General features: G+C 42.4%; 1 long non-coding RNA gene and 1 other non-coding gene across 4 annotated transcripts in view; one reads left to right on the forward strand and one right to left on the reverse strand.

The window, feature by feature from the left end:
- The window catches only part of LOC136148601 (uncharacterized), a 124318-nt gene that overhangs the window by 47500 nt on the left and 59698 nt on the right, over window positions 1-17120 (reverse strand). For all 3 annotated transcript variants that reach the window (XR_010659527.1, XR_010659525.1, XR_010659526.1), the window contains exons 2-3: window positions 4867-5358; window positions 3913-4017 (exon numbers count right to left, since the gene is read on the reverse strand). This is a non-coding gene — a long non-coding RNA (uncharacterized lncRNA). The remainder of the gene's footprint in view (window positions 1-3912; window positions 4018-4866; window positions 5359-17120) is intronic.
- Window positions 16660-16732, forward strand: TRNAG-UCC (transfer RNA glycine (anticodon UCC)). The gene has a single exon. It is a non-coding gene; the product is annotated as a tRNA-Gly (tRNA).

Genomic DNA, 17120 nt, shown 5'->3' on the forward strand with positions numbered 1-17120 from the left:
GACACCAAAAGCACAAACATCAAAAGCAAAAATTAAATGGGGCCACATCAAATGCAAAACTTTGCACAGCAAAGACACTATTAACAAAATGAACAGGCAGTCTTCAGAATAGGAGAAAATTTTTGCAAATCATATATTGGGTAAGGGTTAATATCCAAAATATATAGATAACTAACACAACTTAATAACAAACAATAAAACTATTTTATTTAAAACTTGGGCAGAAGAACTAAATAGTCATTTTTCCAAAGAGGACATCAAAATGGCCATCAGGCCAAAATGGCCATGAACACCATGAGGTGTTCAACATCAATTATCAAAAAATGTAATTCAAAACAACTATAAGATATCACCTCACACGTGGTAGAATGGTTAACATGAAGAAGACAAGTGACCACAATTGTTGGGGAAGATGTGAAAAGGAAACTCTTATACACTGTTTATGGGAATGTAAATTGGTCCTAACACTAAGGAAAACAAGATGGAAGTTCCTCAAGAAATTAAAAATAGATCAACCACACAATCCAGCAATTCCACTTCTGGGAATATACCCAAGGGAAATGAAAATCCTAAGGGATTTCAAGAGATGTGTCCACATCCTGGCATATTGCAGCCTTATTTACAATATCTCATTGTGAAACATATGGAAACAATCCAAATACCCATCAGTGGATGAATGGATTAAAAAAGATGAGACGTATATACAATGTAGTATTATTTAGCCATGAAAAAGAAGGATATCCTGCTTTTTGTGACTACATAGATGGTAGTAGTACATTTTGTTAAGTGAGTAAGCCAGACAGAGAAAGACAAGTACATATTATATAATATCACATACATGTGGAATGTTAAAAAACAAACCAAATACTTTTTAAAAAAGAGTAAAACAGTAGCTACCAGGGGATCAGAGGGTAGTGGGATAAAATTTAGGATGCTTAAGGGTACAAACTTGTAATGAGTACTAATATAGCCATAGAGATTTAAATTACAATACACTACACATAGTAATATTGCACTATAAGTATGCAATCTGATCAGCATTATTACAATGAAACCATATTACAATATGTAAATGTACCAAAGAAACATGATTAAATCTATATAATGTTAACATGTTAAATTTATCCAATTTAAAAAAAATGATACAATGATCTAGTACAGACTCAGGATTTCATAAAAGTGTTTTGATCAGTATCATTATTTTGCACCTTAACAAAATATACTTTATATAATTAGAAAAAAATTTTTGAAGTACATAAATTTTAAATAAAATTGTGATAGGAATAACAAAATTATTCTGATCATGAGAGAATATGGATAAAAAGAGAGAAAAAGGAATGCTCTTACACTGGTGGTATGAATATAAATTGGTATAGGTACTAGGGAAAACAGAATGAAGATTCTTCTAAAATAAAAAATAAAACTACTATATGATCCAGCCATTTCATTTCTGGGTTTTTATCCAAAGGAAACAAAATCACTATTTTGACAAGATATCTATACTGTTGTATTCATTGCATCATCATCGTAAGACGTGGAAACAATCTATGTACCCATTGATGGATAAATGGATCCAGGAAATGTGGTACATGCACACACACACAGAGGAACATTATTCAGCCATAAAAAAGGAAACCCTGCCATTTGCAACAACGTGGATGAAACCTGAGAGCATTATGCTAAGTGAAATAAGTCAGACACAGAAAGACAAATGACTATATGAGGTATTTTAAACAATCACAGATAAGAAAGATTGGTGGTCGCTAGCGGATGGGGAAAGGGGGTGAGGGCAGGCTATCAGTGAAATGGGTAGAGGGGGTCAAACGGTATAAACTTCCAGTTATAAGATAAACTCTATCACACTATCTGAGGATGTAATGTGCAGCATGGTGACTACAGTTTACAATACTATACAGTACATCTGAAAGTTGCAAAGAAATAAGATTTAAAACTTCTATCAAAAGGGGAAAAAATGGTAACTCTGTGAGTGATAGGTATCAACATATAGTGGTAATTATTTCACATTATTAATATATATCAAACTACGTTGGATACCTAAAACAAAAATGTTACATATTAATTACATCTCAATAAAAAATAAAAAATTTTAAATGCATATTAATTTCTTTTTTCTGCTTGCTTTGGGTTTAATGTGCTCTTCTTTTGGTTTCTTAAGGTAGAAACTAAGGTCCTTGATTTGAGATTTTTTCCTAATATAGACTCTTAGTACTATAAATTTTTTTCTAGATATTGCTTTAGTAGCATCCCATAAATTTTGATATGGAGTGATTTCATTTTAATTCATTTCAAAATATTTTCTGTTCCCTTTTGATTTCTTCTTTAATTCATAAGCTACTTTAAAAAATGTATTATTTAGTTTGCAAATGTTTGAGGACTTTCAGAATTTTCCTGCAGTTGAATTCTAATTTAATTCCACTGTGATCAGAGAACATACTTTGTATGACATGAATTCTTTCAAATTTATTGAGACTTGTTTCATGGCCCAGAATATGGTCCATCTTGGTAGATGTTCCATGCGCACTTGAGAATGTTTATTCTGCTGTTGTTGGTTAGAATGTTCTACAAATGTCAATTAGGTCTGGCTGGTTGACAGTATTGTTCAGGGGGTCTGTATTCTTATTTTCTATCTATTCTATGAATTGTTAAAAAAAAAAAATGCCATAGAAATTTGTGAAAAGTCAGTGTATGTAAGTGAGGGCCCTTCAGGACTCCCTCAGGCCACCATGTCAGAACACCCACCAAAAGAGAGTCCTGACAGTCCGCCCCTCTCAATTCCTTACAATAGATTGTATCCCCCATCACAAATGCCTAGCTACAGACATACGCATTTATCCTCCCAATTTCTCTTCATCCTGCCTTTAAGTTTGATGGTCAGTTCTGTGTACCTGTGGTTCTGATTTTACCCCTTGGCTACATCACTTTTAGCTACTACAAGTAAACACAGCACCCTTTCACCCAGCCCTGCAGGCTGCAACCAAACAAAATAAAGAGGAATTCCCAATTGCTTGACGCCAAGTAGAGGGGTTCTACCGTTAACTGTGAATTCTTCTCAGTTAATTCAGCAAATGGTTAAGCAAGTGTATTCTGTGTGCATTGCCCAGTTTTGAGCTTATGCTTTAATCATGGGCCAATGAGTGGGGATTTACTACATGTACAGAGAGGGTCTGATTGGAAGGGAGGTGAAGGACCAAAGACCTAGTGTTGATAACAAGAGGAGCCCAACTGCCACAAAAGGGAAAACCAAATTCCCTCAAGAAGAACATAGCAAGGGTATTTAGCTGTCCCAGAGCCAGCACAGAATAATTATACTTCTGGACTTCCCTGTTGGTGCAGTGGTTAAGAATCGACCTGCAGGGAACAAGGGTTTGATCCCTGGTCAGGGAACTAAGATCCTATACGCCAAGAGGCAACCAAGCCTGAGCTTGTGCTCTAGAGCCTACATACCACAATGAAAGATCCTCCCAGCAGTGACTACTGAAGCCCGGGTGCTCTAGAGCCTGTGCTCCTCAACAAAAGAAGCCACTGCAGTGAGATGCCTGCACGCCACCACCAGAGATAGTCTGTGCACAGCAATGAAGACCCAGCAATTGATTAAAGACCCATAGATTAATTAAATTAAAAAAAAGAATAATTACACTTTTTACTTTTCTCCACTTTACTTCTGCTTCTCATGATCTCAAGAAGCAGAGGAGTTCTTAGCACGCCTAGGGGGATGGCGATCCCTCTGCATTCTCAGAATTCCTTTCATTAGATTAAAAAAGATCCAGAGCAACAGGCCACAGGGTGTCCAGAATGTCCTGCGTGCAGCTCAGTGAAGAGCTAAGAACTGCCCTGCCTCATATGCCCAGCTGACGGCAATCAACACAAGCTTTCGCTCCCAAAATTGCTTACCAGACATCTCACCAGCTGATGCTCCTCTTTACAGCTGATGTAGCTGTTTCCAAATGGTCGACAGTATGAGAAGGTTGTAGCAGTCAAACCCAATGTCCACTCTATCTGTAAAATATTTTATCAGAACAAACAATTATCCCAGAATTCAAACAGAAAAATCCCGCAAATGTCCTTCTCCCTAAGATATGTTCATGTAATACTGCATGTTCTGGTCCAAAGAGAGATACTTATCTAACTGGATTTTGATAAGCCAGTTCTAGTTTATTTCCTTCCTACTAGCAGAACGAAGATCTCTGAACACCGGTTTCTATGTCAGATTTATAAGCAACAAGGATATCTATAAAATGTTGATTTAAAAATTGACCTGGGCCCTGTTACACGAAAAAGATATATTTGGGGAGTCAGGAAGTTAGAAGATGGAGAAAGTTTACTGACAGTAACTTAACAAATACTACATTTCTTAACAAAAATCTTGGCAATCATCTATCCATTGACACTATTGGTTTTGCTCTACTTATGGAAATGGGCTGATAAACATGGTAATTGACATTATAACATTAGTCTACAGAAAGGGAGCAGTCCTAGGAGGCCCTGCTTGTTTACCTTACAGTATTTCTTCTGATATAAAAGAAACTTGCCAGTGGTTACTTCTGGGGAATGGCACTAGGAATTTACGAAAATGTGGATTAGAAGAAAGGAAATTTTTATTTTTCATTAACTTCTGAACTGCTTAAATTAATGCTGACCATGAATTACTTGTTAAAATAGATATGAAGTAGAGCTGTAAGTTTTAAAATGGTAAAGGTCTGTAAATTAAGTGAAGGCAGTACATCATATTCATTTTAAAATAGTTAAACTATTGTGTATATACATATAAGCTTACAGATAAATTTACAATAGCTAAATGTACCAAAAAAAATCTATAAAAAGATACCATATACTGATAGTACTTACCTCTGGGGGGTGAGAGTGAGATAAGAAGTAAGCTATTATTCTATACTCTTCATCATTTGGTTTTTCACAAGTGATTTGCTCACTTGCTACCTGCATAATGTTTAAATCAATAAGATGAGGATGATTTTTATAAAATCCTTTTTCCGTTCCTTAGAAGTTCTTCCCCTTCTCCTAGGAACAGCACTCCACAGGACTGCACCCAGCCTGTTTTATCTGATTCTGGTGGGTTTTCAACCACAGGCTCCATCTACCTGAGTTAAAGTCAGGGGTGGCACATGACCAAAGAAACACCAATCAGCTCATCTTGCTCAGGAATCTGAATCTGAGCAGAAACACATGTGTACTGGAGGTAGTTGTGAATAAGTCATCCAAAGACAGCGTCCTGAAAGGCTGTCCATGTGTATCTGAGGCTCTGAATCCACAAGTGTCCTGGGCTCCTCTCCTTAGTTCTGGTTTATCTGTTCTTCTCTTGTGTGTCGTTTCAGCAAATTCCTTTAGAAAAAAAGCAAATGGAGAGAGATAGAGTAACACATTTATTGAAAATAATAATAAATTCAGGATCGATCACTTTGAGGCCACAGTTCCTATAAGACATTACAGGTGAAAGCGTCTAATAGATTGTTGAAAATATGGGCTTGGAACTCAGCAAAGACTAAGAATTGGTGGCACAGATTTAAGAGGTGTGAGAGTGCAAGCCAATGTGTGTGACCCAAGAGAGATGAGACAACAGAATCAAAGATGCGACTGTGAGAACTACCACCACCCGAGGATGGGGAAGGAATATCAGACGCTGCTATTTGCCCACCATGGTCAACACCACCATCAACCCATGGTACCTGGGGACACCTGCTGCACTCAGTCTGAAGACCTGGAAGATGATTTTGTGTGTATACCTAGCCAATGGGCGTTGTCACATAGTTGCAAGGTGACGGGAGGTGCATGACGTCTAGTCATTATCATATAACACAGAGACAGTGTACCCAGGTGACTGAAAAAGAAACTGCACCCATGGGACTTCTCCAGGAGTCCAGGAGTTAAGATGCTGCCTTCCGGGGCAGCAGGCACAGGCTGGATCCCTGGTCTGGGAACGAAGATCCCACGTGCTACACAGTGCGGCCAAAAGAAAAAGAGCAAACGAAAAAGAAAGAAATTCTACCCAGGTGTGTGTGTGTGTGTAGTAAGACACTCAGTCATGTCTGACTCTTTGTGACCCCACGGACTGTAGCCTACCAGGCTCCTCTGTCCATGGGATTCTCCAGGCAAGAATACTGGAATGGGTTGCCATTCCCTTCTCCAGGGGACCTTCCCAAACCAGGAATTGAACCTGGATCTCAGTTGCAGGTGGATTCTTCACCGTCTGAGCCACCAGGGAAGCCCTTGTATCCAGGACAAGATGTTAAATCAGACAGCGTGCACCATGAAACGAGCCTTTGCTACCGTTTAAAGTGAAACAACACGTGAGCTTCTCAGGAACCGCTTCTGCCATCACCATGAGAACCCACATTTCATGACAGAGTTGGAGACCTCAAGAGAAACCGAAAGGGAGGGCACTTGATGCCTTCCTGTGGAGGCCTCGCCCGGGGCACCTGGCACCCCTGCCAACTAACATTAGAAAAAGCCCGGGTAGGGTAGGGAACCCACAGCTCCTGCTGAAACAGGCCCTTAGAAATCAGAGGTCACACACCGATGGTCATCAGGCCTCGTAGCTCTCAACCTTAACTGCACTTTGAAATCACCTGGGACATTTTAAAAAGACACTGATGATTCATCCTGCTTCCCAACAGGCTGACTTAATTGACTCAAGAGTGTGATTTGGTATCAGCACTTTTAAAGGCTCCCCACGTGATCCTAATGTGCAGCCAAGATTTAGGACCCCAAATGAGCCCACAAATGTTTTGTTTGACTTGCACTATACTGGCCTGAAAGTATTTTTTAATTATTTTTCAATAATAAAAAAATCAGTCAATTTTCATAGAAAACAAACCTGTGATTACCAAAGGAGAAAGGGCAGTGGGGATAAATTAGGAGTGTGGGATTAACAGATACACACTACTATACATAATATAAACAACAAGGACTTACTGTATAGCACAGGGAACTATATTCAATATCTTGTAATAATCTATAATGGAAAACAATCTGAAAAACTACATATATAATTGAATCACTTTGTTGTACACCTGAAACTAACATAACACAATATTGTAAATCAGCAATACTTCAAAAAACAAAAAAGGTCATTAATTTCATACACCCAAGTCACCCAGACTGCTATTGTCTGTTGGAATATCTGTGCACAGTAGACCTGCATTCCCATGGGACATTATTCAGCCGTTCTGAGTTGCAGCCACACTTTATGAAAGCATTTTCTCAGCATTCCACAGTCCTCCCTGGCCCGCCCCACTTATCACCACAGCACAGAACCCATGACAGTTGCTGCTTATCATCCTGCTCGTATTGTGGGACTTTCACATCAGTGTTAAAAGAAGTGAAATAGCGCTTATCTTTGTGTCTCCAGCGGAACAGGAAATAGAAAGGCAGACCAAGGGGGCTGTGTGCTCCATGGGGCCTGCTGCTCGATTCCAGGGGCTGCCTGGCTCTTAACGGCATTTGGGTATGTGTCCTATATTGAAATCTGTTTTCCCAACAGGAAGACCAATATACCCCATAATCTGTGGATCAAAGACCCGAGAAGTGAGAGATCCCACCTCTCATTATCTTAATAATTAGTTACGTATCATACAAAAGAAAACTACATAAAAACAGTAAGAAACAAGAGGCAACCAATGGCACCAGAGATCGAGTTCCAGAATGAAGGCTTCCCTGGTGGTTCAGCAGTGAAAGAATCTGCCTGCCAATGCAAGACACTTGGGTTTGATCCTTGGGTTGGGAAGACCCTCTGGAGAAGGAAATGGCAACCCACTCCAGTATTCTTGCTTGGGAAATCCACGGACAGAAGAGCCTGGTGAGCTATAGTCCATGAGGTCGCAAAAGAATTGTACACGACTTGGAAATTAAACAACACAAAACAAGAAGTCTATATCCTTTGTAGGGGACAAAAGAGGCTAGAGACAAACCTGACCTGTAAGGAGGAAGTGGGGAGTCACTATTCAACAGGTATATAGTGCCAGCTACACAAGATAAATAAGCTCTAGAGACCTGCTGTGATTGTAATTAACAATATTGTATCGTGCACTTCCATGGTAGCTCAGTTGGTAAAGAATCTGCCTGCACTGCAAGAGACCCGGATTTGATCCCCAGGTTGGGAAAATCCTCTGGAGAAGGAAATGGCAACCCACTCCAGTATTCTTGCCTAGAAAATCCCAGGGATAGAGGAACCTTGCAGACTACAGTCCATGGAGTCCCAAGAGTCGGACACAACTTAGCGACTAAACCACCACCAACATGCACTTAAACTTTATCAAGAGGGTACATCTCCAGTTAAATGTTCTTACAAGATTCCAGAACTATGACCCTGGAGTGGGATAAACTATCATCCTTGGACTATTTGAGCTGCCCTTTGATATTCCAGGTGAAATAGAGGGACAAGTATGGCCTGGGGGTCACAGAGCTCAATAAATGTCAATATTTAGGAATGACTTGGAGGACAAGGAAGGGGAAAGTGCATCAGTGTTGCATCACAAGCCTTGTCTGAAAAGAGCAAAGGAGGGGAGGAATATCATGGCAGCTTAGAGATCGAAGTGTGAGTCCCAGCTCAGATATGTCCTAGCTGAAGGATTTGGGCAGTAATGAATTAGCCTCTGAGCCTCGATCTGTAAAGTGGATATAATAATAGCGTACCACATAAAGGCTGTTAGGAGAATTAGGTGAGATAATTATAAATGATAACAAAGTACTTAGCACAGGGCCTAGTGATGGTAGCCATGCAGAAAGTACATCCTCAACTCCAGAACATGAAAACAGGGCTTCCTCCAAGCTCTGGTTCCGAGTCTCTCATGAGGTTTAAGTCTGTTGGCAAGTCCCTTTCCTCACCAGCTTCTGACTGGGTACCTCAGCTCCTTACATGTGGACCTCATCATAGGCTGCCTGACTATCCCCACAGTATGGCAACCAGCTTCCCCTAGAGGGAGAGACCAGGGAGCGAGCCCAAGAAGGAAGCCGTCATCTTCTAAAACCTAACCTGACATGACATTCCATCACTCCTGCCATATCCTATGGGTCACACAGACTAACCCTGGTACAATGTGCAACACTGTGGAGGGAACCACACAAGAGTATGAATGCCTGAGGGGATTCTTGGGGGCCTTTGGGCCTGGCCACTACACTTCCCCTCCTTCTTCCTTGCTTTATTTTTCTCCATACCACCTATCACCAACTAACACATCATTTAACTTATTTCCCTTATCATCAGTCTCAACACAATACAAGATGAAAGAGATTTCTGCTTGTTTTGCTCGCTGTTGTATCATCAGCCCCTAGAACAGTGCTGGCATACAGTGGGGCTTCATTAAACATTCATTCAATGGTGAATACTGGGTCACCCAGCTGCACCATTTTTACCAGAAATGAGCCTGAATTCCCTGCTAGAAAATCACTGCTCATGCGATTTTCACTTTTTTTTTGGGGGGGTGGGGTATAGATGATTTTCTTCACAGTCCAACTCTCACATCCATACATGACCACTGGAAAAACCATAGCCTTGACTACATGGACCCTTGTTGGCAAAGTAATGTCTCTGCTTTTTAATATGCTATCTAGGTTGGTCATAACTTTCCTTCCAAGGAGTAAGCATCTTCTAATTTCATGGCTGCAATCACCATCTACAGTGATTTTGAAGCCCAAAAAAATGAGCACTGAAAAATTGATGCTTTTGAACTGTGGTGTTGGAGAAGGCTCTTGAAAGTCCCTTGGGCTGCAAGGAGACCCAACCAGTCCATCCTAAAGGAAATCAGTCCTGGGTGTTCATTGGAAGGACTGATGCTGAAGCTGAAACTCCAATACTTTGGCCACCTCATGCGAAGAGCTGACTCATTGGAAAAGACCCTGATGCTGGGAGGGATTGGGGGCAGGAGAAAAAGAGGACGACAGAGGATGAGATGGCTGGATGGCATCATCAACTCCATGGACATGAGTCTGAGTACACTCTGGGAGTTGGTGATGGACAGGGAGGCCTAGCGTGCTGCGATTAATGGGGTTGCAAAGAGTTGGACACGACTGAGCAATTGAACTGAACTGATAGGTGATTTTATTTGCAAACCAGAAGTAGAGACACAGATGTAGAGAACAAATGTATGGATAGCAAAAGGGGAAGGGCAAGGTGGAAGGAATTGGGAGGTTTGGATGGACACATATACACTGTAGATATTATGTATAAAATAGATAACTAACGAGAACCTACTGTATAATACAGGGGACTCTCTACTCAGCGCTCTGTGGTGACCTAAATTGGAAGAAAATCCAAAAAAGAGGGGCGATATGTGTGTGTGTATATATATAGCTGATTCAGTTTGCTATACAGTGGAAACTAACACAACATTATAAAGCAACTGTGCTGCCATTTAGTAACGAAGTCATGTCCAACTCTTTTCGACCTCATGGACTGTAGCCCACCAGGCTCCTCTGTCCATAGGATTTCCTAGGCAAGAAAACTGGAGTGGGTTGCTATTTCCTTCTCCCCACTCTCACTTCTTTAAAAAAAAATTCTAGTACATGATTCTTACCATTTCACTTGTGAGGAAAATGAAATCCAAGAGGATTTAAGGGTCTTCTTGCCCAGGGTCAGCAAATGGTGCCATGGATCAAGGACTGGTCACTGTGCCCTTGACCTGCACACCCCATCTTCCAGGGCCTCCCTACAGACCTGAGCAGCATATAACCTTACGGATAAGTCACAGTCCACACAGCGTGCTTCACTAATAATTTACAATTCTTCCTATAATTAATAGCCTGTTTATATTGTTAATAGTTTGTATGGCTTTCACCCAGGCAGCCAGGCATTGCGGAATCAAAGACGGAGCTGAAAGGGCCTGGAGAAAAGGCACCACCCAAATGCTCTGACTTAATTCTCCTTTCCTGGAGAGGCGGTTTCATTTCACTCCAAAGAGAGCCTCGAGCCCAGGCTACCCCTGCTAGTGTTCTATACTCAGCTAATGGGGAGCAGTTGTCCCCCCAGATGGGACACTTCAGGATGAACCAGTTCTGAACCACTGTCCCCTCCCCCACCAAAAAACATCACCACGCATTTTAGCAGTTTGAAAAAGAAAAAAGAAACCCCATTGTAACCGCAGTCCCAGGGCTCTGAGCTTCCTATGCTGGACAACAGAGTCCTATGGCATCCTGCGGAAGGAAACAGCAGCCCACCCCAGTATCCTTGCCTGGAGAATCCCATGGACGGAGGAGCCTGGTGGGCCACAGTCCATGGGTTGCAAAGAGTCAGACACGACTGAGTGACTGAGCACATAGCGTCCCACGGAGGGATCTGGGCTAACCTCAGAATGGCTTCCTAGGTAATCCTCTGTCGCCTCATTCAGGGAGGGGGCCTGGGACCACAAAAGCCCCTTTCCCCTCAACCCGTACACCAAGGTATTAAATACGTTAATAATACACACATGTGCGTGTGGGACTGGAAGATTGGGACTGACATATATATACCAGTATATATAAAATAGATAACTAATAAGACCAACTATATAACACAGGGAACTCTACTTAATACTCCTTAATGGCCTAAATGGGAAAATAATCTAAAAAAGAGTGGATATAAGTATATGTATAACTGACTTACTTTGCTGCATGCCTGAAACACAACACTGTTAGTCAACTAGATGCCAATAAAAATTTTTAAAAATTTTAAAAAGTGAAAACCAATACACACACATGCATTCAATTCAGTTGGTCAACCAGCTCACCTCTGAAAACCAATGGAAGGATAGCAACAAAGATGCCAGTTACAGGTCCATATGGAATTGCTACCCCCTACTTTGAAAGTGAAAGTCGTTCAGTCGTGTCCGACTCTTTGCAACCCCATGGGCTATACAGTTCATGGAATTCTCCAGGAGAGATTACTGGAGTGGGTAGCCTTTCCCTTCTCCAGGGGATCTTCCCAACCCAGGGGTCGAACCCAGGTCTCCCACATTGCAGGCAGATTCTTTACCAGCTGAGTCACAAGGGAAACCCACGAATACTGGAGTAGGTAGCCTATCCCTTCTCCAGAGGATCTTCCCGACCCAGGGATTGAACCAGGGTCTCCTGCATTGCAGGCAGATTTCTTTACCAACTGAGCTATGTACTCTTGACTGAATAAGGCAGAGGAGAGAGAGGAGCACAGCAGGGCCGAAATCCTTGCAGAAAGCAGTGAGGGGTTGACGACGGCATCAGGTTAGAGGGGAAAGAGAGGGCAATATCGTGATGGCCAAGGGTAAAGAAGGGGGGGCAGCCAGCTGCTCCCCGCCCCTCTCCAAAGCCTTGTCAAGACTACCCACTCCTGGGGCTTCCCTGGTGGCTCAGCGGTAAGGAATCCGTCTGCCGATACAGGAGATATGGGCTTGATCCCTGATCCAGGAGGATCCCATGTGCTGCAGAGCAACTAAGCCCGTGATCACGACTACTGAGCCTGTGCTTCAGAGCCCAGGAGACACGACTACTGAAGCCTGCGTGCCCCAGAGCCTGTGCACCACAAGAGAAACCACCGCAGTGAGAAGCCCGTGCACCACAATTAGAGTAGCTGCCCCACAGCAACGGAGACCCAGCACAGACAAAAATAAATAAAATTATTAAAAAAAAAAAAAAAAAAGACAAGCCACTCCTCTGCCCTGCCTGCAGCTGTGAGGGGAGGCACCCAGATCAGCTCCTGGGCCCTGGTACTCTCATTGTCACTGATCATTCACCTCCATCTCTTCCATCCTCTTTGAAACCAGCTTTGCTTTCCTGCATGTTCTCTCTTATCTTTCTCTAGGGCTGCCATAACAGAATACCATACACTGGGTACTTCCACAACAGAAATTTATTTTCTCACAGTTCTAGATGCCAGATATCCAAGATCATGGTGCCAGTGGGGTGGTTTCCTCCATGCCCTGTAGACGACAGTCCTCTTGCTACCTCACATGGTCTTTTCTCTGTATGCATATACCCCTGGGGTTCCTTTCTCTTCTTATAAAGACATCAGCTATATTGCCTTAGGACCCCACCTCTCTAATTAATCTTTAACACATACTCAGCATAGATTTGTATGAGAATTATGACTTTAGCTTTTTTTAAAAATTGTTCTTTGAAAACGTATCTAAGTCCACAGTTTACATGTTTCTACTATATTAGTAGCCTTTAAGGGCTATTGTTGCATGCAGGCTCAGTCGCTCAGTTGGGTCCGACTCTATGACAGTAGCCTGCCAGGGACGTAGCTCTGTCCATGGGATTCTTCAGGCAAGAATACTGAAGTAGGTTGCCCCTCTCCAGGGGATCTTCCTGACCCAGGGGTCAAACCCCCATCTCCTGTGCCTCCTGCATTGCAGGCAGATTCTTTACCCACTGAGCCGCTTGGGAAGCCCTAACAGAAATTCAACAAGAACGACTCTCTCGGAGTGATATTTCAGATATATCCTATGCTTCTCTCCACTTGTCCTCTCAACCAGACTCCATTAGCAATTTTTTTGTAGGGTGAGAGTCCTCTGCCTGAGGCTTTCCACATCTGTCAGATCAAGGACCAAGCACTATCACACATGTCCCCAAAGGATCCTGCAGGGATGCTTCCTCAGCAAATAAAGCCACCCTCTTTTGTTCTGTCCACTGGAAGTTTCACTATTTACCATATTACTTCAATAATCCACATGTTTTGTGTTTATTATCAAAAACACTTTAGAATTACTGATCGATTAATTTGCTGAGTATCTTATGAACTCAATCTACATTATGTTCAAGGCCATGTATTAGATTGCATTCCAGACCTGGGATTCAGATTCTGGCCCCATAATCAGTCTCCTGGGACAAACTGCTATTTCACATCCACCAACCCACCCCACTTACATGAAACTTCGCCCCTGGCAAATGTCAAAGAGGAACATCCTCAGTAATTTCTCTTATCAATCAATCCAAGCAAACACCACGGACTTGCTTTTCCCCAGAGCTGAAGTCACCACCTGGCCAGAAGTTAAGTGTTCGGCTCTGGATCAGGGCACTGAGCTGAAACCCAAGGCCAAGCAAGAATGAGTGAGGATGTGGAGATATCAGTTTTTATCACCTGTGGTGAACTGGGACAGCACTCATTTTTGGAAGGATAGAGAAAGGTTTGCAAGTCAGAAGAAATGCTGGCCCCAGGCAGGTGGGGTCCCGGGGATGTTTTTGCCACCTGTTTTTTTTCTCCTCCCCCTGCCCCTCTCAAGGCCCTCTGGGCAGAAGGCTCTGCTGGCAGTCAGCCAACTCTCCCAGTTCTCATATGCTCTCAGAGGGGATAACTTCAGATCTCATGCCATATCTAGCAAACTCACTTTCAAACATGCACAGTCGGAGGAGATCTGCCAAACCATCAGGGAAAGCCAGTCCTCATCCCTCCTCCAGACAAAACCTAGCCAGGTAATTCCAGTTCCTAAGTGACACAGGATATCAGAGAAAGTGTTTAGACCATCAGACAACTTGGAATCTAAGTCCCCAAAGAGCAGGGACTTATATTTTGCTTATCACCATATTTCCAGCACTAGACCAGTGTGTAGGCACTCAATAAACTCTGACAGCCCAAGAGGTTCTGCTCAAGTTTGCCCAAGCAGGGTCAGAGTTAAGCCTAGAACTCAGAAACAGAGAAAGAAAAGAATAATTGTTGAATCTTACTATGTGCAGACAACCATTTCTTTAAATGTATTCCTTATTTTATCTAACTTTTACTACACATTATGTGGCGGCTACCACTATCATCCTCATCCTACAGAAAGCTTGTCTAACAAGTCACAGAGCAGCAGTGTTCATCCATCCATTTGGCAAACAGTTCTAAGTATCTGCTACTTATCTGGCCCCATATCCAGCATGGGGATACAGTAGTGAACAGGAGCGACATGGAGCTGATATTCTAGGGTGGGAGACATCCAATGAGCCAGCAAGACACAGACTGACAATGTTCTTGCCAGTTAGAATCCAATCTACAAAGGAAATCAATGGAGGGAGGTGAGAGAGAGAGACGGGGTAGAGAGAAAGGTCTCCGTTAGGAAGAGTGGTCTGAGAAGGGCTTTTTAAGAAGGGAACATGGAGACTGAGGACTGAAGGATGAGACGGGTACCCCTGCGATGAGCCTGATGAAGAGCATTCAGGAAGAAGAGCAAGTGCAAAGGCCCGAGAGAGAGACAAGCATGGCGAGTGGAAGGACCAGGAAGGGAGCAGACAGAACAGTGAAGAGGGGGCCTGGGGTGAGTTCCAGGGACAAGCAAAGGTCAGCGCTCTTTCCCCAGGAAAACCTAGGGATGCCTTCCCACTCCAAACAGTTTCTTAGGATGTTTCCGGAGCTTTCTGTTCTCTATCCAAACAAGGAATTAACCCCAGAGAAAGGAAGGCATGGAATTCAGATGGGGAATTTCAGGATGGAATTGTGTCCCCCATCCCCTCGAGCCTAAAGAGAATCATTCCAGGTTGAAACAGGAGGGAGGAATGAGGGGTTTCTGGGGGATAGGATGTTCCAGGGATTTCACACAATGCTGGGGAAGCTGAGGAAGGGAAGAATACAGTCAAGGCAGACAACACAAGTGAAGGGGAGGCAGTTAAAACTCCATGGAAAAAAACACTTAACTCTCCATGAGATGAAAAGTATCAAATATAAAAATTGGCTGTGGGACTTGCCTGGGGGTAAAATGGTTGAGAATCTACCTTGCGAAGGAGAGGACGTGGGTTCAATCCCTGATCAGGGAACTAAGATCCCACATGCTATATTATCTATGGTGAAACAGATCACCAGCCCAGGTGGGATGCATGAGTCAAGTGCTCAGGCCTGGTGGGCTGGGAAGACCCAGAGGAGTCGGGTGGAGAGGGAGGTGGGAGGGGGGATCGGGATGGGGAATACGTGTAACTCTATGGCTGATTCATATCAATGTATGACAAAACCCACTGAAAAAGAAAAAAAAAAAAGAAAAAAAAAAAGATCCCACATGCTACCGGGCAACTAAGTCCTTGTGCCGCAAGTACCAGCCTGTGCAGTTCAGAGCCTGGGCACAACTTAGAAACAAGGAAAAGCTTCTATATGACGTAACAAAGATCCAGTGTACTGCAACTAAGGCCCAATGCAGCCAAATAAATAAGAAAATGTAAACCTTAAAAAAAAAAAATTTGATTGTGCCATGGATAATATTTGCATAGTAATAATTTATTCAACAAATATTTATTGAGGACCTTTTCTATGCCAGGCCCTTATCTGGCTCTGGGGACATATCAGGGAACAAAGGCAAGCTGCTTCCTTTCATGTAAATCATGTTCTGGTTGGGTAGACTCGTGCATTTAAAAAAGAATGAGGTTAGTTTCGTCTTGCATCCTTGTTCCAGTAGGCCAAATAAATACACCTACTGCATCGTCTGGAAGAATGCTCACTACATGTTTACTGTGATTATTCCAAGGGGTGATTTCTTGCTCTCTTTTGAGTACATCTTTTCAAATCTCCTAACATTTTATAAAGTATGTATTATTTGTGCAAAACATTAAATCACTGCTTTGTAAAGAGAAATCACACTGCTTTCTGTGTAAAGCAGAAAGCACTAACTGGGTGGGAGGTGAAAGGCCAGATACGAGGCCATTGCAGTTATCCAAGCCAGATGATGGTTTTAAACTGGGACCAAAAAAAAAAAAACCAAAAAACAAAACCCTGCATCTTCCCTGGTGGTCCAGTGGCTAAGACTCTGCACTTCCAATGCAGAGAGCCCAGGTTCACGCCCTGGTCAGGGAACTAGATCCCACACGTTGCAACTAGACCTGATACAGACAAATAAATAAACATTTTTTTTTAACTGGGCAGATTTGGTATGTATTTTGGAATTAGAATTGATAGAACTCATTGGAGGGTTGAGTGTAAAGAGTGAAGGAAAGGAAGGTGGGAGGGTGACCACCCAGGTTACCATCAAGAACCATTCAGTATCTGAAGATAATATTTATTGAGACGGTATAAACTGGAGAAATTTCAGATTTGGGGTGAGACTTCATTTATTTTTAGTTTTTTTCAGGGGTAAGATTTTTAAAAATCCATTCATTGGGTCCTAAAAGTTTTGAAGACTCCAAGTAAAACACAAATAAATGTGTCAAGGATGACATTACTCTGTAAAGCTCTACAGGTCAGT

Source organism: Muntiacus reevesi, chromosome 17 (assembly GCF_963930625.1).
Source record: "Muntiacus reevesi chromosome 17, mMunRee1.1, whole genome shotgun sequence".
NCBI lineage: Eukaryota > Metazoa > Chordata > Mammalia > Artiodactyla > Cervidae > Muntiacus > Muntiacus reevesi.